General features: G+C 42.9%; 1 protein-coding gene across 3 annotated transcripts in view; it reads right to left on the bottom strand.

Annotated features, from left to right (window-relative positions):
* Positions 1 to 24,902, bottom strand: part of SETBP1 (SET binding protein 1) — a 370,870-nt gene that overhangs the window by 263,050 nt on the left and 82,918 nt on the right. The gene's annotated exons all lie outside the window — the stretch shown is intronic.

Here is a 24,902-nt window from a genome sequence, read left to right as displayed (position 1 = left end):
GTGCACAGCATGCTCCCTGGGAGGTGGCTCAGGTACAGCTCTGGCCATTTCTCAGCCAGACCGCAGGCACTGTACCTTGTCCTCCAGCTGTTGCCGCTTCGGCTCGTTGGGGAGGAGGAAATAGGATTCGATGTGACCTAAAAATTGCGTGGAACACATGCAGACATTCATATCTTCGCTTTCACACAAATATAAAACATTTCCTCCTTATTTCAGTGCAAGCCAAGCCTATTTTACAACATGGCAATATATTTGAATATTGGAGTTGGATGGATACTGGTATCACCCAGTCCTGTCCTCTCCCTTTACAGATAATAACACTGTAAAAACTACCATTTATTAAGCACCTCCTATGTATCAGGCACATTATATACATTAAATCTAATGCTCCCCAAATGAACAGCACCTTGCAGAAGACGGAACAGAGTCGGAGATGAAGTGATTCACCCCAAACTGCAGGGCTAAGGGTGTCAGGATTCATATGCAGGTTTCTGGCTCCAAATGGATGCCCTGTCCACAGTTAGGGAGAGGAGGAAGAAGCAATAGCTAATGGTTTCCTGTCTCCCCCACCCATCACATTAGAGCAACTGACCCACCCGCCTCAGCTGACATCACCCTGTGCTTTTAAAGACTAGAGTCAAAACTTTATTTAGAAGTTCTAAATTTCTCAGTGTCCAGGGAAGAGTTTGTTAGCTATCAATTGCCCCCAGAGGGGGGGAAAAAAAAAAAACAAAACAAAAAAAAAACCAAAAACATAATGTTTCAGTTTCAACCCTAACCAGGGCAGAGGCCCAGGTGCTGGTAAAACAGAGCAGGAAAACATACGGGCAACCAAAGGGCACTTCTCCACGGGAATTTCTCCAGTGTGGTGAAAGCACAAGGAATCAATGTGCTTTAGGGGAGGCATGGAGACCCAAACTATGGCCCCACCCCTGGAAGATGCAAGTCTCCCCCAGGGCTGGTGGGGGGCCCACAAAGCAAAGCACTGATGTGCATGTGCACAACTATGCACAGAGATGTGTGGGAGGGGGGAGAGGAATACCCACAGGATGTCTTTTTCCCATCTTTCTTCCTTATCTCTAAAACAGGGTTTCTCAACCACTGCAATTGTGACATTTGGGACTGAATCATTCTGCACACTATAAGATACTTAGGAGCATCCCTGGCCTCTACCCAGCCAGTCGTGACAATCCAGAATGTCTGCAGACATTGCTGAAATATCTCCTACTGGGCAGGGGCAAAACCACCCCAAGAACCACTGTTCTAGAATGTCTTAAGCTGCCAATAGACATTAATAGGAAAAAAAGTTCACTCAAAGGGGTGTGTCGGAGGTCCTCTTTGAAGGAGCTAAAGACTCATAATCTTCATATTCTCATCAGAATTCATGTATTTTCTATGGTGAAACATAAAAAAGCAAAGTCACATACTCAGCACCTCAGTGGTCTGATGTCTGATGGCCGAGTCTCCTATCTTGTTTGTAGTGCCAGGAAAGGGCCCCTCTCTACCCTGTTTTTCTCCACCAATCCCACCAAGCCTGCCTCCAGGGCAACCAGTTCCTCAGAATCTCTGGAACCCACTGGCAACCTTGAACTCCACAACAGGCAGATTCCTCACTTAGCTCTGCTCCCTTGGTCCCCTCCACGTCTGCAGCGGTGCTTGGCACATACTAGATGTTCAGTCAATCTTTCTGAAAAAATACATTACTGAATAAGTAAATATTATGCTTGAGGAAACAAATACTCTTACAGCTTGTCTAGGCCATACGCTTCTTCAGAGTACTTACTCTCTTTCAAGGGATGTTCATTTTATCTCACCCAAGAAATTGTAAATTTCTCGGAGGCAAGAAGTTCTAGACAAGCAATACTCAACATGGACTGCATACCTCTTGAAAACCTCAGTGTCCAGCTAGCACCTCCATATCAACTAAACAGACCCTGGGGGAGTCAGATCCAGGCATCCTAGGTCTTAAGAGTGCCTCCCTCCAGGTGATTCTGCTAAGCAGCCAATGTGGAGGGCCTACACCCTACTGCTCTGTGAACGAATCGTGGGAATCAACTTCAAAAAGCACAGAGGAGGCTTACACGTACTGGGGATGATGCTGCCCATGTTAACTAAAACAGCAAAGTTCTCAGCTTGCATATGGCTTTATAGTGTCTTACATGATTACACTGGTTATTATGGATCAGAAATTCTGGTTGGCTTTGATTAATCAAAATGAAAAAATTACTGAATGATTATCTAATAAATACCTTCTGCTCAGAAAAAAACTTTGTAAACATGAGTTCATGTGGGACTAATAAGTTGGATGCTATAGTATTTAGACTTGCCTTTTATTTTTCCAAGTGCCTGGTAAAGGGAAGGAACTGAATAACACTTGCTGATGAGCACAATGGTTCAGTTGAGGATTCATTATTATTACTTTCATTGTGTTGTTGTTTAGGTTGAGCCCCAAGTACACAAATTCCCCTTTCTGGAGCAAAAATAATCCCAAGAGAAAAATGACAATGGGATATGTGGCTATTTCTTCCACAGAAAACACAGGCTGTTCTTCTTGCAAGGATCCTAGAACCATAATCCAGGCAGCAGCTACCAGGACTCAAAGGAGAAGGGAGAAAAATATCCTAATGGGTGGAGATTTGGTTTGAAGAATAGATCTGGGTAAATTACATCATTCCTGGGTTTGTCCAGTGAATTGGATCACACAGCTTGCCACACAATAACTTCTGACTCTCCCGGGGCCAGCAAAGCAGCCCCAGGCAGGCCTTATCAGGAGGAATCAGTGTGGAAAAGTACTTTCTGAAATAAAACTAACATAAACCAGGCGTGTCAGAGTTGGTTTTGCTAAATTTCAGGAATGTGGGAGGAGTTAGTTTACTATGCATACAGGTTGGGACAGACTCGAGCTGCTAAGAGCCCACTGTCCATCTTACTTCCTTCTCCGTTAACAGATAAGAACAGAGAATCACCAAAAAAAAATCAAATCTTCTGTTTGTTTCTGAAGAAGACAAGAGAAAAGCAGGAGCAAGAGAGTAAGGAGGTGACGGGCTGCTGCCCGAACATGAGTCTCAGGGTGAATGGAGAGAGTGAAACGGACACAGTCCGCTGCAAACAGACTCTGCTCAGCGGCCCCCCACTTACTTCCTGGACCAACACTTAGATCATGTCCTTTTCTCCCTACATCTTCCAATAAACTGAATGAAGTCAGACTCAAGAGAGCATGCTTGTACTTGCTGAAACACAGGAAGGAAACATCATTTCAAGACCTGGATTTGACGGCAGCTTTACATTTTTGAGCCTTAGAAACACTGAGCTGGAAAACGTTCCTATGATCATTTTGTCCTTCATTTTACAGAGGGAAAATGAAGCAATGGGGTGTTAAATGATTCCTTTCAGGTCCCAGGGCTGTTTTTGGTAAAGCAGGGACAAACCCCATGTTTCCTTTTCTCCTCTTAGCCACGGTCACTATATATGAATGAATGATCACTTTAAAGCCAATGGATAGAAGACTTGCTTAGCCAGTGATTGGCTTTAAACCACAAGGAAAAATAAGTTTCTTGAGTGTCGTTCATATGTTTAAATGATCATTTTTATGAATGATAATTTTCCTAATTAAATTAGTGTGGGGTGCTTGTCTTTTCCATGAACAATTCCACTCCCTTCTTAGGAGTGTTTCTAGCAGAACTAATAACAACATAAGGGAGCCAACATACTAAAAAGATAAGGTCTTAAAGCTCCGCAGAATATTGTGGCTTCCGGGCACCTGTTCCCTTCACTCTGCTAATGGCTCAGCCATCTAAAGTCATACCTTGAAACCTTCCATAGGATCCTCATCCAGAAGAAACAGAGGCTCGACTTGAGTTGCTCTGCCAGTGAACACGCCAGCTTCCATACAGTGACATCATAACTTGAAAATGCATCGAAAATTATATGCTGTCCCCTAAAGTCACTGGGTAAGTCCCCAAGGATATATTTTTCCCCCACCTCTACCTTCTGCTGCTGGGGGAAGGCATTGTGAAAGGAGGCAGATTCCCTCCCCTTTGCTAAAGAGGAGGGATACCCTTTCCACCAACATGACTGGCTTTTCCAGGAACCAGCCAGAAACTAAGATTCTACACTCCTGAGGGTGAACTTCTTTCAGTAGCTGGAGGGTTTTTTTCTACCCAACATCATCTAGGAAATTATCCTCTGGGGCTGCATTTTGCCATTGATCTTTAAAGCATAACTTAGTTCCTGTCTTAAAAACAAACTAAACAAACAAACAAACAAAAACCTGAATGTATGCAAGTCCAAATGAGTGAAACAGACAAATCAGGTCTTTATTCACATTACAAGAAATGTTTGTTTCTTTTTTTCTTTCCATTCTTTTCTTAAGGATTTTCCTGCACTATCTTTAAATGGCCAATACCTAAAGTGTTAGTATTTAGTTTTGAAGAACTGACTTCCAAAAAACCTCAATTTCTACATATATTTTCATTAATTCACCTGTTTCATAAAATGAGGGGTCCTCATTCCCAGGTTGTCTACCACAATGGGCCACTCAGTTACGTATTTTGTTGGAGGTTCTGGGGCTGGTCTCAGTTCCATCTTCAACTCAATGGCATTTTTTTTTTTTTTTTTTTTTGAGAAGGAAATCAGTGCCTGTTTGTGGAGATTCTGAAAGCACTTCAGGCTGACAGGTGCTATATAAATGAAATATCCTTCCAATTATTGCTACTGTACTATATCGAATTAAGCTATATCACCATAACTAAGGAAACAAGCCTGCCTACACAGCAGTGCCCTTTCTCGTCCTGGCACTATTCATGCTCGTCTCCTCATAAATAAAATCATTCCTAAAGAGAAATCTAAATTACCTTCAAAAGCATTATTGTTCCTTGTACATTACTATACACCATCATGATTAAATTGACAGGCCTTCGAAGTCTGTAAACGGATTCCCAGGTAACAGCTCAAAATGCTCTCCCTTCTTGGTATCCAAAGTACCTTTCGTCTGTTCTGCTAGTGGATAGACAGCAAATTTGAGAGAAGAATCAAAAACTGAAAGCTACTGACAGCATGACAGGAGCATCTCAGCATGACAGCTGATGGAGAAGATCACATTTCCCCAGACAAACTCAATTGCTTGAGTAAATCAAGTGAAAGTCAATACATCTCCTCACTCCTCTGGTCCCATGTGGTCCTCCAACTCTGTGCCACTGAACTTCTCATTGGCAGGAGAGGGAAAAGAAGGAAGCCCCACATCTTCAAGGGACACTTGACTGATGACAAAGGAAGCTTGCTTTCTCTCACAGATAGCTTCTCTTTGCCAAATGGAGTTGATGTTGTCTTAGAGCTAGAAACACATGCTCTCCTCCCTATAGGTCCTAGGTGGGGTCTTACCCTGCCTTCTTCCTTTGGTCTTTATCATGAAAGCTTATTTGTCCAAAACTCTGATTTCTAAGTTCCACACGACATATCTGCCTTTTTGCTTTGGCCAATGACTTCTGCTTATAACTGTATAAATGGCACAGTAATGCCATAAATAAGTGGTATGGAAAAGCATGTAATTCTATGGGGAAAAAAGTCAAAAAGCCCTAAAATCACATGTTTGCATTTCTACATGTGCTAGAATGTAGGTCTAAATCTGGGCTGATATCAATACTAACCCAAAAGTCTGGGAGGCACATTTTCTTTATGAGCCAATAAGCACATATACAGGGAAAATCAAGAATGTCAACTCTGTAGCTTTCAAAATCTTTGGAAGAGACATCAACCAGGAACTATTCAAATACTGCATTTCCAAGGAAAAGGAGGTACTCTGTCAAAGACAGGAAGATAGCTTGCAGACCAGAAATAAAGGGTGGGATGAATGGGCATATCTCTGCAAGCTTTATCAGTGAAAAATCCATAGTGGGACTGATAGACAGCAATGATCCAGGGGAATAAGTACCCCATGAAATATAGAACTATACAAGGTCATTTATAAAAAGAGGGGAAAACTCTAGGAAGAGGGGATGAGAAAAAAGAAAGAACTAAAAAGTGTTTAGCTTGCACACAGATAGGTAATACTTTGATTTAGGGTGAGTTATTGGACAATACTTAATTAAAGGAGAATGACAACGTTCTTTCAGTTAGGAGTAGGTCACACTCACAAAATCCAAGGTGGCAAAACTCTGGCAGGTCACTAAAGACATAAGAGAAAATGCCAATGCTGACTTGTCCTTTTACAAAATCATACTTGGCCTAAACTAGAAATGCTGTGTGCTGTTGGGGACATTCTATCTCAATAAGGAGATAACAAAAGGGAAAAACCACAACTAAAATCAACAAGGAGAGGGGACAATGGTCTTAAAATGATGGAATAGTAACATTTATTCTCTAAAGGGAAGTAGAAGGCTGAGTGAAGATTCAAGAAAGTCCAGAGACGGGGAAATCAATAAACATGGCCTTGCTCACCAACTCTCAAAAATTTTCATCCTTAGGGAATTTCCTTAATGCCCAAGAAGAGGAAACATAGGGCAAACAAAAGGCCATTTGCTTCCCACAGCAGTAAATAAACTATACAGTTAAGAGGTAACCTAGGTGGTACTCAACTCTGCCTGATCCCAAAAACAAGTTCCAACAAACTGACAGATTCATAGTGGATGACTGAGGAAAACTAGACCATCAAGGAAAGATGTGTAGGGGTGACTGGGTGGCTCAGTCTGTTGAGCATCCCACTCTTGATTTCTGCTCAGGTCACAATCTCACAGTCATGGGATCAAGTCCCATGTCTGGCTCCACGTTATGCAGATGCTTGGGATTCTCTCTCTCTCTCTCTCTCTCTCTCTCTCTCTCTCTGCCCCTCTCCCACTTGCTCTCTCTCTCTCTCTCTCAAAATAAATAAACTAAAAAAAAAAAAAGAAAATACATGTACTGTAACCTCTGAGTCTGATTTTAGAGGGAACAGCCATGTCCTGGCAACTTCATGTGTTTGATGTCTTACACTTAAAGCCCTCTGAGATTCTGTCAGAGAGAAAATCTCCGCAGTTTGACCGGGAATCTAACCCATATGTCACTGTTTATGTTCTCTCGCGAGTGTGTGTGCGTGATGGTGTGTATATATTTTAAAATCCAAGCGTCATCAATAAAAACTATTGAAAGTGCTCCTAAAATAAGCTTCCTTTTAAAATGAGTTAAAACAAATATGGGATGATTGATGTTGAATATACAAATCACACAGATTATAAAGTTCTGTTATCATAAGCTAAAAGGTAGAAGCCTCAGGGATTTCCTCATTTCCCTTAAGAAATGCATTCGGTTTCACATAAATGCCTCACCATCATTCTAAATTTTATCGGTAGTCATCAGGAACTCCTAGGTATAAATATGCATGTATCTTGGCTGCATAATACCAAGTGGAAAGAACTGTACAGGAGTAGAGAGATGGAATTCTGATCCTAGCTCATTCACACCTTGACTATGTAATCTTGAACAAGTTGCTGAATTTCCCATAAGATGTTTATTTCAGCCAACAAAGATTAAGCTCCTATCATGTGCTAAGCACTGTTCTATAATACAGACCAGGAAAACAGCTCTACTGAAACTGAAATTCCAGCATGGAGAGACAGATAATGTAAAGAAATAACCTTCACAATTCAGGGGGCAATAAATACTCTGAAGGAAATAAAGCAGGTCAGTGTGATAAGGAATAACTGGGCCATAGGGACTTTGAGTGGGAGAATATGCAAAGGCCCCTCTGAAGAAGTGGCATGTGAGCCCAACTCCAGTGACAAGAAGGAGCAGGTCAAGTAATGGCAGAGAACAGTATTCCAAACAGAGATAATAACAAGTACAAGGATCCTGATGAAGGTCTAGGCTAGGTCTATTTAAGGAACAGAAAGGCAAGAATGGTCAGAAGAAGTCATAAAAATCATTCATTGGCCAACCTCTCTAAAGAAAATTGTGAGAATGAATGAAACAGGATGGGTAAGCCCTTGAAAAATTTAAAGCACTCTACCAAATAAAATGAATTATTAGAACCAGCATAGTATGAAGAATAACTCCTATCCTCCATATTATATCTTTAGGAAAGGTTAGAATTATAGTTCCTTTCATCCATGTCTCTCAAAACATAGTATTTAGAGCCAGAGGGAAGAATCCAACCCATTCATCTTCCAGATCAGAGAACAAAGACACTAACTTAGCCAAGATCATGTCAGTGGCTTTCTAGGATGCAGCCCATCAGGTCAGGGTGCCCCACCCCTCACCCCTACATTGGGCTGCTTGAACAAAACTGCCCACTTCTTTTCTAGGGCTGACTAATTTCACTACAAGAAATCTTCAATATAGGCAAAATAAACCAATTGTCCAAGGCTTCATGTACACAACTGGTGGCATTAGCATCATGGAGATAAGAATTTGAAGTCTCAACAAGACTTGACTCTAGACTCACCACTTACAGGTTTTACGACCTTGGATAAGTTATTTTAAACTCTCCAAGGCTTTAGGTTCTGTATTTCAAGTTGGAGGATAATAGAGATGTCTTTCTTCCCTATATTATGGAATTCTGAAAGGATCAAATATTCTACTATACATGAAAGTCTAAAGAAACTTTAAAGCACAATAGAATATCATTACCCTTGTCATTTCTTTTCTTTTCTTTTCTTTTCTTTCTTTCTTTTTTTTTTTTTTTTTTTTTTTTTTTTGGACATAGTATCTCCTTGGGTCCCTGACCAGGCACTGTCACTGACATTCTACCATATGGCACAATCACCACTACCTTGGATCGGCCTTGGGAATAACTTTCTATTTTGTGGGTTTAAAAAAATGCATCCGAGGAGCTCCGTGAACACTTGATGGTTTATGAAATCTGCCTCATGGTTATACTTCTCACTGATTTCCTCTTTGTTTGAATCCCACCGTGAGAGAAACAATCACAGGTGACATTGGAAATACCCCTTCCTGGATGAAGATCCAGGATTCTGCTGAAGACAAGCCACAAGACCCTGGGCAAGTCTCTGGCCTTTAGGTTGCCATTAACATCGTGTGTTTTCATTCCTGGAATGTGCAGAACACTTATTACCTGCCCATCACAATGTGCAGGGTATCTCCTGTTTGTTGAGTTTCCCACCGTGTAAGGAACAATTTCAAATCCATTATTTTATTTGATCCTTTTAATAATCCTGGGAAGAGTGAGAACAGAGATGAGGAAAGCAAATTTACAGAGGAGAAAATGGAGGTTTTTGTGGTTATGTGACTCGTGGAAAATCCCAGAAGTCTGACTAGTCTAAGTCTAAGTCTAGCGCTCTTTCAAGTTTACTGAGACTCTTTCAGGTAAGGATCTAGCGAAGATGAGATCAGGTCATGTATATGAAAGCCGTTAGGGCTTCCCAGATATAATGATCCTAAGGACAAGGTGGTCATGACATGCCACCTTCCTTTGTCTGTCATGGTGTCTGCCTACCTAGAGTACAACCAAGTGGAAGAGGAGGGACTGGTTCAGGGCATTTCTGCTCCCCCACGACATCCAGAAGAGCACACAGTATGCCTCTATCCATCCCTGTGGATTCACTGCCTGAGCTTAGCCCAAAAGATTATCTAGCTTTCTCCACTGGAACCATACCAGTCCTTTAAGAAAGGAGCCCCCTCTGGAGTCCCAACAGGAGGAAAAACAACACACCCAAACTAGGCAATTTCCATACAGTCAGGAAACATTATTTGAGTTAGCACTCTTGACGGAACTTCTTTTCTGTTTCTTCCTGAATTTTCTCTCCTTCCCCTATGAGGTAAATAAATATTTTAAAAAGAAAGAAAGTTGTGTGCTCTTTTGTTCTGTCTGATCTACATATTGGAACCAAAAGGCTGTATTTCTTTTCCTCCCAAAGTAGTCATGTTGGCCAAGGAGCAAAAATGCATTTCTCTAAAAAAAATAAAAGTTTATTTTACATGTTGTAAATACCAGGAAATTCTTATCAGGATGTGAAAGTTCAGGTCTTGTTTTTCTTTTATCCCCTTTCTTTCTCTTTAAGGGAGAGAAAGAAGAAAACAAATCTCTCTATAATGGAATCCCTTCTTTCTGCCTATGCCCTGCTAGAAGCAGCCTGACTCTCTAAGTGGCTTCTAATGTTCTGGTTGAGGTCGTCCTGCATTCCTAAAAGCTACTTCATTTTCCTTAATCCTTTAGACCAGAAGGAAATAATGCAATACCCCATGATAAAGTGGTCCTGGTTTTCTGACATCCCTCTAGCAAAGGATATTTTATGACAAACTCAAAATGCTGAGGGTTGTCAATAATAAGGGTTGTGTTTGATTTAAACAGTATTACAGTGCCTTAAGTTATAGAATTACCCAAACTAGGTGATTAATAGACTTTCTCCAGTCCAACTCCTTCATTTTACACTTGGAGAACCAGAGTATCAAGAAGCCGCAGTGTGGCCCCACTTGCTCACTTCTCAGAGGCAGAGGTGGGGTGAGAACCCAGGCTCTCAGTTCAGTTTTCTGCATTCCTTCCTTCTCCCTTGCATTCTGTCATGTTCCTCATTTGGATATCAAGGGAAACAATAGTGGGAAAATTCTTTCAAAAGGGTGTCTAATGAGGGATTACGCATTTCTTCATTCATTCATCAATTTGGCAAACATTCACTGGGCACCTTTTATTGCTAGGCAATGGGGGATGCGTAAGTGAAAATGATGTGGACCCTTCCTGCAGTGTGTGTGGGTGTGTGCATGTGTGTGCACACATGTGCAATTGTCTCAAGAAGTACACCTGAACATTGTGGCTTTAGTGATTTAAAAAGGGGGCACATTAAAAAATATCAGAGTGGGAGTGGTGCCAATCAGAACAATGTGGGCCAATTCCTTTGTGTCTTTAAGAATTTCAGTTAGGTAAGCATATCTCCCATAGCCATCCTTATTAGCTACAACCCATTCTCCACAGAACAGACAGAGCAATCATTGAAATAATTAACTAAAGTCATGTTTCCACGCTTAAAATCTTCAGTGATTGCCCACTGTCCCCAGGAGGAAGTCCAGGAAGACCTCTACCATGAGGCCCCCTTCATCTCCCCACCCCACCCTCTAGAACTCCCTCACTAGCCTTTCTGGCTACATATTTGCCTTACTTGGCCAGGCTTGCCATACTGGCACTTATCACTTCCTCCAAACCACCAGATGTATTCCTGCCTCAGGTCATTTGAACAAACTGCCACTCCTTCTCTTGACCCAGCCAGACTTGTCACCATCTCACCCAATCCACCATTCATCTAGCTGACTCCTTAGTCTTCAGCTCTCACCTTGGACACCACTTCTTTAGGGAGACTTCTGTGACCCTCACTCAGTACTAGGTGAGAGCCCTTTCTGGGCTGCCATAGCACATTGCTTCCTCGGCCTTACATTCAACAGCTTTATCATGTTTCCTTATTAAAGTCTCTCTTCTCTGGCAGACTCTAACTCTAAGATGAGGCCCAGTATTATGCTTGTCTTGTTCACAGTGAGGCCAAGGTCTAGAGCAGTGCTTGACACATAGCCAGTTTTATATAAATATCCATTGTTTAGATAGAAGGATGGATGAATGGACGAGTAGATGAATGAATGGATAAATGTATATATGAAGGTGTGAATATGAACATTTCAAATGACAAACGCCACAAAATCACGACTGGGATGAAAAGTTCCAGCTTGGACTTAATCAGTTAATTCTGGAACTTAAGAACAAGTGGATATGTCTTAAAATATAAAATAGGGAACTTTGGAAAAAAACAGACACTTGAGATTCATGATCCTTAAAAGTGATAGGGATAATTTAAAATCCTAAGTACCCAAAGGATGAAAGGAAGAGAGAAATGACAGCTCTAAAATGGGAAACACAATTCAGAGAGGCAAGGATGGGACGAGTCATCAGGGACCTGAGGCCCCTCACCCCTGAACTATGCATCTTCTTCCTCTGTAGGAAATTAGGAAGGTAACTGAAGGAAGGAGGAGGAACAGGTGCCTGTTTTCTGGAGCCTTTTGAAGCACATCATCATGGAGTACAACTGGGTCTCCTGCAACATGTGTCTTCCTGGGAGAGTTGGAGCCCAGCTCGCCTGAGTGTTTCGTGTTTCTGAATAACAAGATGACTGCACACTTGGGCACAAGTCATGCCAGGAGTAGACAGGCTGTGAGTCCTTGACTCTCAAGCAAGGAAGGAGCTCTCTCCTGTAGTCCCAAAGTGGTGGTAGGAAAGTGTGGTGTTGCACGCAAGCATGTCTGTGTGTGACAGACGGTGGTGCTTGGTAGAATCTGTAGATGCTATGATTTAAATTTTACTCTGTTAGACTATTGGACAAGGAGTGAAGAAAACATAACCACAGAGAAAAATAAAAGGCAGCAGGAGGGCAATGTAGTAACTTAGGAGCCGATGCAGAAGAGCGGAAAGGTGAGGTGTTAGTAAAGGTAGGTAATTAGGTGACCACCCTTAGAGAGGGTTGGGTAAGCTCACACACAGACTCCAAGCATGTTTTCAGATTTTTCCTCAAAGCCTGTCTCTTTACAAAGTCTCCCTGCAGTTAGCAGTGGGCAGCCTGGACAAGCGATCTTTCTCTCTCTCTCCCTCCCTCCTTTTCTCTCTCCCTCCCTTTCCCTGTCTGTCCTCTCCTGCCAACTTTGTCCCCAAAGTAACCACTGGCAGGCCATTATTGTTGTGAAAGAAGAAAGGAACTGCAAGACTCACCTCAGTCACCAATGGAAACTAATACACACCTAGGCAGTTTATGTATTTTGACATCTGTAATGCATGAGGTGTTTCTAGAACTCCAGGAACTGATACTCCTGGTTTCGGGGGTGTGCTATGCTATGCTCCATCTGAGGCAAGCTTTCCCAGCTCGAAGCACTTTGTGGGAGCTCCACACATGCCCTTAATCCTTTCAACATCGCCACCAAGTGCGAGGCTCTGATGACGATGACACTGTGCACATTTCCAGAGAACAGAAGCTTTACACCCGCCCCCACCCTCCCTACTCTGACAGGGCTGTGCTTTTCTCCTGGTGGAATTCTGGAAACCCAGCCTCTTCTAACTTGTCTAGCGACTCTCTGAAGTCACAAAAGCAACATTGTCCAGCCCTGTCTTAAGGAAGATTAAACTGCATTTAACAATCCAGGAAAGGTAATGATCTCACTACAAAATCAACACATGGTGATGGCCAGGAGGCTGCTCCAGCCACTGTGCAGTGGCCACCCAACACCTCACGCCTCAACCAGCCATTCATCCTTCTTCTTCCACTCTGCTGCCCAGCTCCAAGGCTCTGACCCAGTGACATCACCCCACACTGAATAGGATTAAACTCTCTGGGGCTAAGTAAATAGACCTCAGCAGGCAGCTCAGTCCCTGCAGGGGCTCCAGTGGAGAGATCCCAGGTCTGCCCCAGGCTCTGGGCAGGAATGACAAATTCTACCATTCCGCCCTCCATGAGAGCCCTCCACAGGCTCCCAGCCCTTCTCACGGCACCCAGATAGCAATGGTGGGCAGTGAGCACAAAAAGCACACTAGACCTTTGGAGAGCAAAAGCAAAGGAGTCACTTAATGGAAAGTACACTGTCTCACCACTGGATTTGCTAACTTCAAATAATTACATTTTTGACCTCAGAAAAAATAAAACATAGGCTTTTTTAGGGGGTTGCATTCTTTTTTTTTTTTTTAATTTTTTTTTAACGTTTATTTTATTTTTGAGACAGAGAGAGACAGAGCATGAATGGGGGAGGGGCAGAGAGAGAGGGAGACACAGAATCCGAAGCAGGCTCCAGGCTCTGAGCCATCAGCCCAGAGCCCGACGCGGGGCTCGAACCCACGGACCGTGAGATCATGACCTGAGCTGAAGTCGGACGCTTAACCGACTGAGCCACCCAGGCGCCCCAGGGGGTTGCATTCTTAATGAAATTCATGCAATGAGGTCAAGAAAATCAAGTGATAACAATAACGAATATTTAGGATTCAGTACCTAAGAGTTCTGTACAGATACACCAAACAGTGACACCAAATTCTCACTGGTAAGCTTCTAATGAACTTTTCAACACTGAGCCCATTTACAAAATGCCCAGAATAAAACTCGAGGCAGAAGATGGTGAGTGATTAGGGGCCCCCTGCCAGCTTGAACAGTTTGCTGAGCAGGTCTTCAGATCTTGGGGTATCAGCACCCTGCAGGCTGAATGTCAGAGGGATGGAAAGGAGGGATGCCTCTCTGTCCTCCAGAGGCTATTACACTTTCCAGTTTCAGACGAAAAGAATCAGCAAGTGGATTTCATACAAGGCCAGCTCAGTATCAATGCCTCTAAACTCAGCCAAACTAAACAGCTAAAATCTTGGCACTGTCTCCTTCAGGGAGAAGGGAAGGAGGGGCTCCAGCAGATAAAGACAAAATGCCAGCTTGCCCCTCAGCCCATGCACACACAAGGAACTTGATTTCCATGCCCCAGGGAATCTGTCAGTGAAATTCCAGAAATTTGCTTAGAGATTGTAAATATAACAGTCAAATTCAGAAATGGGAAGGCTGTTCCCCAACTTCTATTTTTCCATGGAAAGTACTAATCAGTGCCATTCTGATCCAGCAGACAAATAAAGTGCTTGAGAAATCAGATTTTTTATCACTGGCCCCAAAATGTACCTATTACAGCTTGTCACAAGCCCCTGCTCTCTTCCTGACTGGTGTCCAGAAGTCCTCAGTTTACCTGCTTAGAAGCCTGGGGGGAAAGGAGGGTGGTGCCTGCTCTGAGGAAGAGAGTAGACCTACAGGAGGCAAATAGGTAGAACACTCCCCACCTGACAAGAACATACTAGATGGTACCAGTGCAGAGAGGAAAGTCAGGTTCACAAGGAAACGCAGCATAACCACGAGGATGACACTAACAGTCACAACATAATGGTCCATGCTGATGCGATGACTATTTAGTGCCAGGCACTGAGCTGAGTGCGTAAACCAGTTCTGCTACTTACGAGTGGGGGGATATTGGGCAAGTTATTTCACATTTTGATCCCTGGTTTCTCCTCCTGTATTTGGGAGGAAAGGAAAGACAGTGCTCCCTGTAAAAGAACACCAAGTCACACACCAGGGTCATGCTGGCACTGAGGAGACACCAACTTCTATCTGACCTTCACTGCCCAACTTTGACCTCTAAAGCACTCCCTCCCGACTTATCTAATATTTATCCTCTGGGTATCCTGGGAGACAGCCTAAGGAGAAACTTTTCTCCCCACTTCACAAGTGGAAACTGAGGCACAAGCAGACAAAGTGTAAACAGAATGTTCAGGGCTAGCCCCCAAGCCCTGCTGATCCCATATCGAGTATCCTCCTCTACAAAACAGGCCAGCAGCAGAGATGAGCATCTGTGCATACATTCATGCAGGTAAGGACATCTGAGTGCTAAATGCCGCCCCCCCCCCAGGATATTATCTCTCTGTGGCATTATTTAAGGTATTTTATATTTCTTTACAATTTTTTTTCCCCTGGCTAACAGATTAAAAGGCAGGACTTCTTTAGGCATAAAGGATAAACCCAAATGGCACAGCTCAAGTGATGAATACGGGGAATTAAAGGGAAAGAGGAAAGCTTCTTAACACGTACTTTCCAATTGCCCTGGAGCCCAGGAGCTTAAATATTTACCATGAAATTTCCTGTCCCTCTGGCTTTGGGAGTTTCTAACTTGCTAGATAGAGTCTTATCCTGACAGTTCCACCTCACAGTGCTGCTAAATAAAATGAGAGTAGATTCTGTCTGGTTTGGAAATCATATTTTCTTTGGCCTTTTAGGAAAAATCAATGGAGGCTGGGTCTGAATGGCCATCCTCGTGAAAAGCACGGGCTGTGCTGTAGAGTGAATCAGGAATAGCTAAATGTGAGCACTGGCTGGGTGAACAACTGAGCCGTGGAAAGAGATGGGGGAGAGGGCAAGGGAAAAATGCCAGTGGCAAAAGTGCCCTAAAAAAAGTGCTTAACTTAATGTCCAGGCCTGGACTGTCGGTCCACACAACACCCTCAGGAGGGGATGACTGTTCACAATTACCACCTCCTAACCCGCCAGGGCCGCTCCACATAGATGACCATACATTACCACCTCACAAGAGATAAAAGAGAGATACAAGTAAATACCAATTAAATTAAAATGTCCTTGTTCATTGAATGTTGAAAGGCTATTAGGAGGCAGAAGCAGGATGGGGTCATCCTGGGGTGATGTGAACTGAGCAGTGTAGGCAGAGATCAAAGCCCAAGGAAAGAGGTCTGAGCCGAGATCTGCCCAAGCCTACCTGGCTGGGTGACTGAGACAGACATTGCTCTAACTGGGCTACAGGTGGAAGAGGCACAACATGCAGGCAGTCAGTGAGATGACTCTTAAAGTCCCTTCCAAATTGGGTCATCTTTATTCCCATCATTCTAAACCCAGTCTTTGCCACTTGCTATTTTTTAGTCTAAGATAGTGAAAGAAATGACCAAAAATGGTGCTTTCCAAGCCTGGGAATTCCTAAACTGAGTTAAATTTGAAAATTATGCTCCATCTTAATTACTTGGATTGAGTGAAGGAATTATGAGGTAAAATAAAAGTACAGGCATACCTCAGAGATATTGTGAATTCAGCTCCAGACCACTGCAAAAAACCAATGCTGCAATAAAGTGAGCCAAGTAAATTTGTTGGTTTCCCAATGCATTTGAAAGTTAGGTTTACCCTACATGGCAGTCTATTTTTTTTAAGTTTTTATGTATTTATTTTGAGAGAGAGAGAGAGAGCAAGCAGGCAAAGAGAGAATCCCAAGCAGGCTCCGTGCCATCAGTGCAGAGCCCAACATGAGGCTCAATCTCACAAATCGTGAGATCATGACCTAAGCCAAAATCAAGAATTGGACGCTCAACCGACTGAGCCACACAGGCGCCCCTATACTGCAATCTATTAAGTGTGCAATAGCTTTAGGTCTAAAAACCAAAAACAGTGTATGTACCTTAATTAAAAAATACTTTATTGCTAAAAAACGCCAACCATCATCTGAACTTGCAGAGAGCCACAATCACTGATCACAGATCACCATAACAAACATAACAATAATGAAGAAGTTTGAAATACTGTGAGAATTACCAAAATGTGATACAGAGACATGACGTGAGCAAATGCTTTTCGGAAAATGTGCCGACAGACTTGCTCAATGCAGGGTTGCCACAAACCTGAATTTGTAAAAAAAAAACAAAAAAACAAAACAAAAAAAAAACCACAATCTCTGCAAAGCGCAAGTTAAGTGCAACACAATAAAATAAGGTATGTCTCTACCAGAAAAAAAGAGGTCAGAAACTAGGAGGGACAAAAGTTATAGTTAATTCATTTGTTGGAAACCAGACTATGGGAGGAAGTCATGGCAGAAAAAAAAATGTAAGCAAAACTTAAGCACTGAATTCTTGCAGGAGCACAGTGAGAAAAAGAGAGGAGTCCAGACATCATAACCTTATATTACCTCTTCTGGAAACCTTCCTGACTTCCCCAGCTATGTTACCATAGCACCTTCTGCATCCTGCTAACGGCATCTGTCACACAGAAATATCCACATGTTGATTTAGTTGTCTGTGTCTCCTAGAAGAGGATGAGTTCTTTGAGGATAGGGAGAGCATTGTACTCAAACATGTATGTGTCAGATCTTGTACAGAGCCTTTATAAAATAATGGTCAAAAAACATATTGAATGAATAAACATTGAACTTTTTTCCCCCCAATAGCAGTTAAAAGAAAAACAAGAAAAAGAAAAGATTCAGGCCAATGGCTAAAGGTTTTCGTTTCTGGTGAGAAGGCCTGGGAACTGATTTGAAAGTATCAGCATTCTTAAGACTTTCATTAGCATTTTCAGGAAAGTTTAAAAAAAAATCTAAATTTACCTCCAGGGACCTTGTCATTATCCTTTCTGCAAAGCATTATACCAACTTTGAAGTGATTTGACTTAGAATAAAATCCAACTAAAAATGTAGAATCCCATGAATCTATTGTTAAGTATCTAGAGACTCCTGACTCACTCAAATCGTGAGGTTACTGTCATTTGTCTGCATGCCTAAGTGTCAAGGGTGTGTGCTCTGGGATCAGATGACACAGGTTCAAATTCTGGCTTCCAGACTGCATGACATTTTCAAGCTGGGTGAAGAGTATCTTCCAGAATGTCCATAAAAGGGTTAGGTTAGATGACCCTCGATTTACCCTCAACTCAAAGTTCCCATAACCCTAGGTATTCACACCCTCTCCTCAAATAAGCTACTGCCAAGTGACATTCTGTATGACAGCTCCTGCTACTCTCTGATACACATCACAGCTAGTGACAATCATTGGTAACAGGGTTGTCTAATTCCCAGTTTGGTGTGGGGTGAAGAGCAGGGCATACACATACACACATACTCTTGAAGGACACTTCAATAGATATAGGTCAGGAATGTATGTGTTTTTTTAATGTTTTATTTACTTTTGAGAAAGACAGAGTGGGGGAGGGGGCAGAGAGAGAAGCACAGAATCGGAAACAGGCTCCAGGCTCTGAGCTGTCAGCACAGAGCCCAATGCAGGGCTCGAACCCACAAACTTTGAGATCATGACCTAAGCCAAAGTCAGACGTTTAACCAACTGGGCCACCCAGGCACCCCAGGAATGTATGTTTCAATGAAGTTCTACAGATAGAACAATTTCCCATGCCCTCACCGCCGCTTTAGTTGAGACTGACCCCACCTGACTATGCAGAGGCCCATGCCTACATCTAAAGAGGCAGTAAAGACTATCATCCTTTTAAGAAAAACATCTTCAAAACCATAGCAAACCAGGAATTAGCACAAGAATCTTGGGCCTTCGTTCCTCCTTCTCACATTACCCTTCAATAACTATGATCTACCTTTGGCTCGAACTTCTGTTTTTAATCTGATTCGATGGCAATGTTGTCCCTAGATACTCTAAGTGTTTGTGGCAGGAGAAAGGAAGTATGTTAACATGTCACCTAGGAACTACATGCTGCCATGCCAGGCCATGCCAAGAAAGAAATGAATACACCCCTAAGAGAAGGGGGAGTGGGGAGCAGGGGAGAAAGAGAGAGATTAGTACTGTACTTGGAATCTGACCACATGCTCTTTGGCTGCGCTGAGATACTCCACAGAGCCCTAATAGTTGGATTGGGTATTTGTTTACTCGTTTATTTGTTTAGGTTTTGGCTTTGGTTTCCATTAATCGGGAATAAGCACTTACAGAGTGAGGTTCCAAACATCCGAACTACGACTTCTCTACATTCTAGGAGCAAGAAGGCGGCAAATTTCTGTTGGCATAGCAAAGATGTACTCAGGCAAAACCTCAATGTGCTGCCTGCCGTGCAGGAGTGGGCAGGTGACCTGCAGACCCCAGTCCTGCCAAGTTGGCCCTGCAGCATCTGACAGAGTTCCTCCTTACCCCTGTCTTTGTGCCTGGCTGTGAGCTGACCTTGCCACGAGGTCCTTGGGGGCATATCTGCAACTAAGACTCACTGCTTAGAATCACAGTCATTGAGGATCCTTTCCATGGACATCCTCTCTCTAAAATGTAGTGGTGAAGGGAGGTTGCTCACAGCACACATAACACCTGTAGGGAAAAGCTTTGCATGTCTACACCATGGATGGGAGGTCTAGAGGCACCCTTAGTGAGCATGCTTCCTCTACAGACAAACTCTACATTTATTTTTTATAATTTGCCATAGGTCATAGCTAGATAATTATGGGCTCTTATTCATTAGGAGTAGGTATGGAAGGAAGATGAGGGACAGTAACAATCCATTCCATGGACGTGAATAAAGAAAATGTCCTGGTCTTTAACATATACCAGGAAAGTAAAAGGAACAAAGAACAAATGAACCTCTCCTAGATATTTCCACACAGAAGGGCACAGTTCACCTTCAAAAGTCCAGTTTCTGAAAATACAATGGAATAAAGATTCTTTCAGATAGGAGATACTTAAGAAGTCGTAACATTAAGGTATAACATCTTTTGGGTATCTATTTAATGCCGGCTATTATTCTAAGCATTTTTCTACATTCCATCATACTTCTAAGTATGAGAATTAATTAATTCTCATTAACTTAATTCTCAATGATTCCCCATAAACTCCAATCATTAAACAGATGAGAAAACTGAGGTGAAGAAACATGAAGTTACCTAAGGTTGTCCAGTGGTATTCCACAGAGCTGGCTTCAAACCCAGTCTGAGGGCAGAGCCTGAAAACTTAAGTACAACACTTAGCAGCTGGGGAGGATGACCAAGAACAGAAATACCAGGCTGCCCAGGAGTGGAATTTTCCTTTAGTCCTGGGGTTACACTCTCATGAAAATACCCCCAGGACCTGAAGAAGCTTCGGAGCCAAGAATGTTCCTTTCCCTGACAAGCACCAGTATTCCCAGGGATGGGCTCCCCATCCCCGCTGGGCCCGAGGCAGGACTCTAGAGGAGGGGCAGGCCTTCTCCAGCCAATGCAAGAGGCCCAGCCCTGCACTCCCCAGGCAGATGTGGATCCGGAGGTGTTTTCTTTTCCTTTTCTTATTTAAAGAAAAAACAAAACTCTCCACACTCCCCACACGTAAAATGCCTCTCGTGCTGCCGCCAGACAATAATTTTACAGTCGCACAATGACCCTTGCACAGAAAAAAGAGGAAAAGGCTGCACCCCACCCAATCCAAGCCTGGGAGAGTCAACCTCTGGAAAAGCCCAGGTCGCAGAAGATCAAACTCACTCACTGAGGAACAACAGGAGGTGGGGAGGCAGGCGGGGGTGGGGGGAAAGGATGGCGAAGGAGGAAGCATAAAGTTTAAAGGTCAAAACAAATGTCAACCTAACACCAGTACTGTATGAACAGCACACAGCCTCACTGCTAGACAAATAAATGTTGCCGGGGAGGCAAGGTATCAAGAGGTTTTATTAACTCTCTTCCTGGAATCGTACACATAGGAAGTCTGTTCCATCATATAAGCTGCAAAGCACAATATTTATCCCTTGGGGGGGAAATCACAGAGCTGATATTGAATCCACAATACAGAGTTTCTCCCCCATTCCCTTCCCAGCTGGCCTCTGTGCTTACTGCACCTCCAGGGGCCTGTCAGCAGGAAATACCCACGCAGATTTTGATAAGACTGGAAAGGGTCACATGCTGATGAAAACACAGGGCACAACCCTGCCTCCGCCTTCTGCTGCCTTTCCTGGGCGTGACTTGGTTCCACTGGGCCCGAGTGAGGCCTGAGATGGATGGTGTCCCCTGCGTCTGCAGCACTGTGGGGGTCTCTGTGCCATCCCTGTGCCAGTCCTGTGAGGACCCCACCTCTCTCGGGGACTCCACCATGAAAAATGTGCCTTCACAGAGCCCAAGGCAGTAAAGGAGATGGCTGGACTTGGTTTGGTTCACTTGTGCACAGTAAGCTCTCTGTCTATTCCGTCTGTGCTTCCCATGTGGACTGCTCACCTGGGTCACCTGGGGAACTTAAAAATGTGTGAGTGTGAGCTCGTCCATGTGCCTGTGTCTGTTCCCCAGGCCCACGCTCAGAAGTTCTGATTCAGTTGGTCTGGAGTGGATCCTGAAAATCTGTATACTTAAAAAGCTCCCAGGTAATTCTGATGCAGTTGGTGACCCCCAAAGCAGCGTGCAAGTGAGCGTTAGAGGAAATGGGAAGTCACGGTGTCGCCCTCCTTGCAAGTGGTCCAGGACAGGCAGGCAGCGCAGTTTGTAGTGGACCACTGTGATACTCACTGTGAGCACAACTGACTCAGAATCCCTCTTCAACGTGCCATGCGATTCTCTTCATTGCGTTCAAGTGACAGTTGTGCATCTGGAGGCACACCTGCATCCTTCCCCGATTGCTGGGAATACCTTCTCCAATCCATCTTTACCCTTCACCACTCTCCTGTGATATGAAATACGTGACTACTTTCTGTTCTATAATGCCTCCCTTACCTTCTGATAAGATTTGGTTTACTGAGCTCCCTGACATCTGTATAGTTATCATCTGTAACGTATCACTGAAATCTTTTGAAGGAATGACTCTAAGTATTTTTTCCTTGAGCTGTTCGTGAACAATTGAGGCTGGGGAATGTTTTGTTCTGGCAAGTGCTAAAAAACAAAAGCAAAAATAGTAAGCTACTTTGCATGTATCATCCAAGCATAAAAGATAAAATGATGAATCCACTGGCAATCCCAAGGACACAGCAAAAAATACCAAATTCTAGGATAAAAGGATAAGCCAAGGCAAGTACCAGATGAAAAATAGGTAAATGCAAACAAATTAAACAAAATGGGTAAACTCAGAACACGATGGATGCCAAGCTGATCAAGAGTCAAGGGAAGTGAGGTTGTTACTTCACCATCTCACGGCCAGGCTCAGGCAAACCAAGGAGATGCTGTGTTTTCCAGACTCTTGGCCTTCACTCAGCATCCCTTACTTCTGGTTCTGTGCTGTCTCTTACCTAAACATGCTGGACACCAGGCCTTCCTACTCTCTTCTTCCTCAATTATTTCTATAGAAACTCTTCTCATGGACTCATCAGTCACCAGTCACTGACACCTCAGTTTGAATACAACCCAGTGGTCTCTCTCCCATAGAATTTGCATTTATTTCTTCAGTGGGCTGAGGGTAGGGGAAAGATGAAGTGGGAAGAACACTTTCCTTTTTAAAAAAAAAAAGGCTTCTGAAAAAATTTCCAGATCCGCTAGCAGTAAGGAACAGTCTAGGGCTTCCTTTTGATGGTGTAGTTGAGAGTGAAAAATCTGAAATGTCTGCAATTAAGTGCCCATAGTGAGCCCACAGAGAAGATGGTGTGCCTTCACCTACACTGCCTAGAAGGTATACGGGCACATAGGTGGTGTCAGGTCCCACTGCCACAAGAGGATCCTCACAGCTGCTGCATATAGATACGCGTGTCTAAAAGGCTGCCAGGCAGCCCTCAGCTGTTTTCCATTCCACGACAACAGAAAAATGGCCCTCTCTGAACTTCTGTGACATAACGGGGGAGGGAAATTGGTTTCTTTTGGGGTTGCTTGTACTAGATTTCTTCATAAGAATAACCATGAGGAAGAATAAAAATTTTAAGTTTTACTCCGCATTTTCGCTTTTTTCCCAACACCTTCTTCCAGACACTGATTTCTACATAAGGTAGAAAAAAAGGAGGAAGCATTTAGAAAATTAGAGTCTCCAGAATAACTTGATTTGAGCCAAGGTCATCTAGGTGGGTCTCTTCCAATTAACACAAGTCTAAGAAATCTCCACCCATTAAGAACAGAGATAAAGAACACACTTTAAAAAGACCTTCTTATATAGTTTGAAGAACGTATCAGGACTTCTTTCTTTTTTGTGCCCAAGGGACTTGTGGTTTTTAGAAACTGTACCCAATAGTAAAGATCAGTTTCAGGGTAAGCGAAAAGTGTCTAGGGTTGAGCTACCATGGAAAGAAAGACAAAAATGGTAAAGACCACACACACACACACACACACACAGAAATAGAGAGAGAGAGAGAGAGAGAGAGAGAGAGAGAGAGAGAGAGAGAGAGAAAGGGGGTTGGGGATATGTTAAGTGGAAGGGATCTATCCACATTCCCATGGGAAGTGTCCAACTGTAGGGCCCCTGAACTCTTCATGGATAAGAATTCCTTTTCTGGACCAGCCCCCCCTCACCAAATCCTAGACCCAGCACCCTCAGGCTTGCCGGCACAGTTCTGACCGTTCAGCTGACCTTCCAGCTTGTTTCTTCTCCTTTTCCCCATTCCTCATGAACCTCCTTCTTCTGTCACTTAAAGAAAGAAAGTCAGCAGCAGGTATATTATACCCTACAGGTCACACAGCCCATCTCTCTTCATACAACCCTTTGGAGACAAAAAAGAGTCTATCAGCCAACCACTGTATCACCCTTGTGGGTATAGGGAATGACTACAGAGATGGGGAATTTATTAAACAACCAGGAGTAACTGTCAAAGTAACAGTCTTTGGTAAAATACACTTCTCTATATACTTGATAGGGTTTGGAACAATTTGGAAACTATAGGTTTCTTGTGTAATTCATTGTCCAATATGGTTAAGCTGTGATCACCATACATCCACTAATGGGAAGTTCCAATCTCTTTAGAAGGAAAAGAACAAAACACTTGGTAGTCACCAAAAACTTGGTAAATATGAACAAAATCCTTAGCTAGTTTTGACAGATCCCTAATGGAACAACTTGTATTGTAAGCAGCCCAATTCCTTCAAACTAGAGAAGCATTTAATAGAGAGTTAAAGTGAGTAAAGAAACTTGAAAACATTATACCTTATCCCAAGCTCTGCAACATACACCACACCACATAGACATATACCATGAAAGCATTTGCTAATGTTTTAAGTATTTGCTCACGTGTGTTTTTCAGAATATTCTTAGACAAAACTTGCATGGGATCCAATGTGTAAAACAGATAAAGAGCAAAGCTTCTATGGTTAGGTTTATTGTCCTCTTTGTCCCCAACATTGGCCCCCCAGTGCATTAAGAGCTCCTGAAATCACATCTTAAAGACCACTATCCCAGTTACAAACAACAGGTATGGGTTCTCTTCGTACGGGATGATTACAGACTTTCACCATTCATTCTGAGGTTCATTTACTAAATACCCACTGTACTTATATACAGAGATACCGTAGTAAAATAGACATGAATTCTAATCTCAAGGAGCTCAGAGAAATCATCTGAATATTCCAAAACATTAAGGTAAATAATATGATAGAGGTAGTGACAGTATGCTATGAAATTCCAGTTTAATTTTACCAAAAGTTTTCAGGGCACTGAGCCTGTTTCAGAATGAACTGACTCTTGACTTTAATTATCAACTCATTAACTCTGGGACAAAAGACTGGCTAGCTCAAGAAATGAGTATATTAAAGGCTTATTTGAGACAGACTTTATGCAAGGAAGTTATTTCATTGTATTCCCAAGAATTACATAAAAA

The sequence above is a fragment of the Panthera tigris genome, chromosome D3 (genome assembly GCF_018350195.1).
Source record: "Panthera tigris isolate Pti1 chromosome D3, P.tigris_Pti1_mat1.1, whole genome shotgun sequence".
Classification (NCBI taxonomy): Eukaryota; Metazoa; Chordata; class Mammalia; order Carnivora; family Felidae; genus Panthera; species Panthera tigris.
This window is presented reverse-complemented; position numbering and strand designations above follow the sequence as displayed.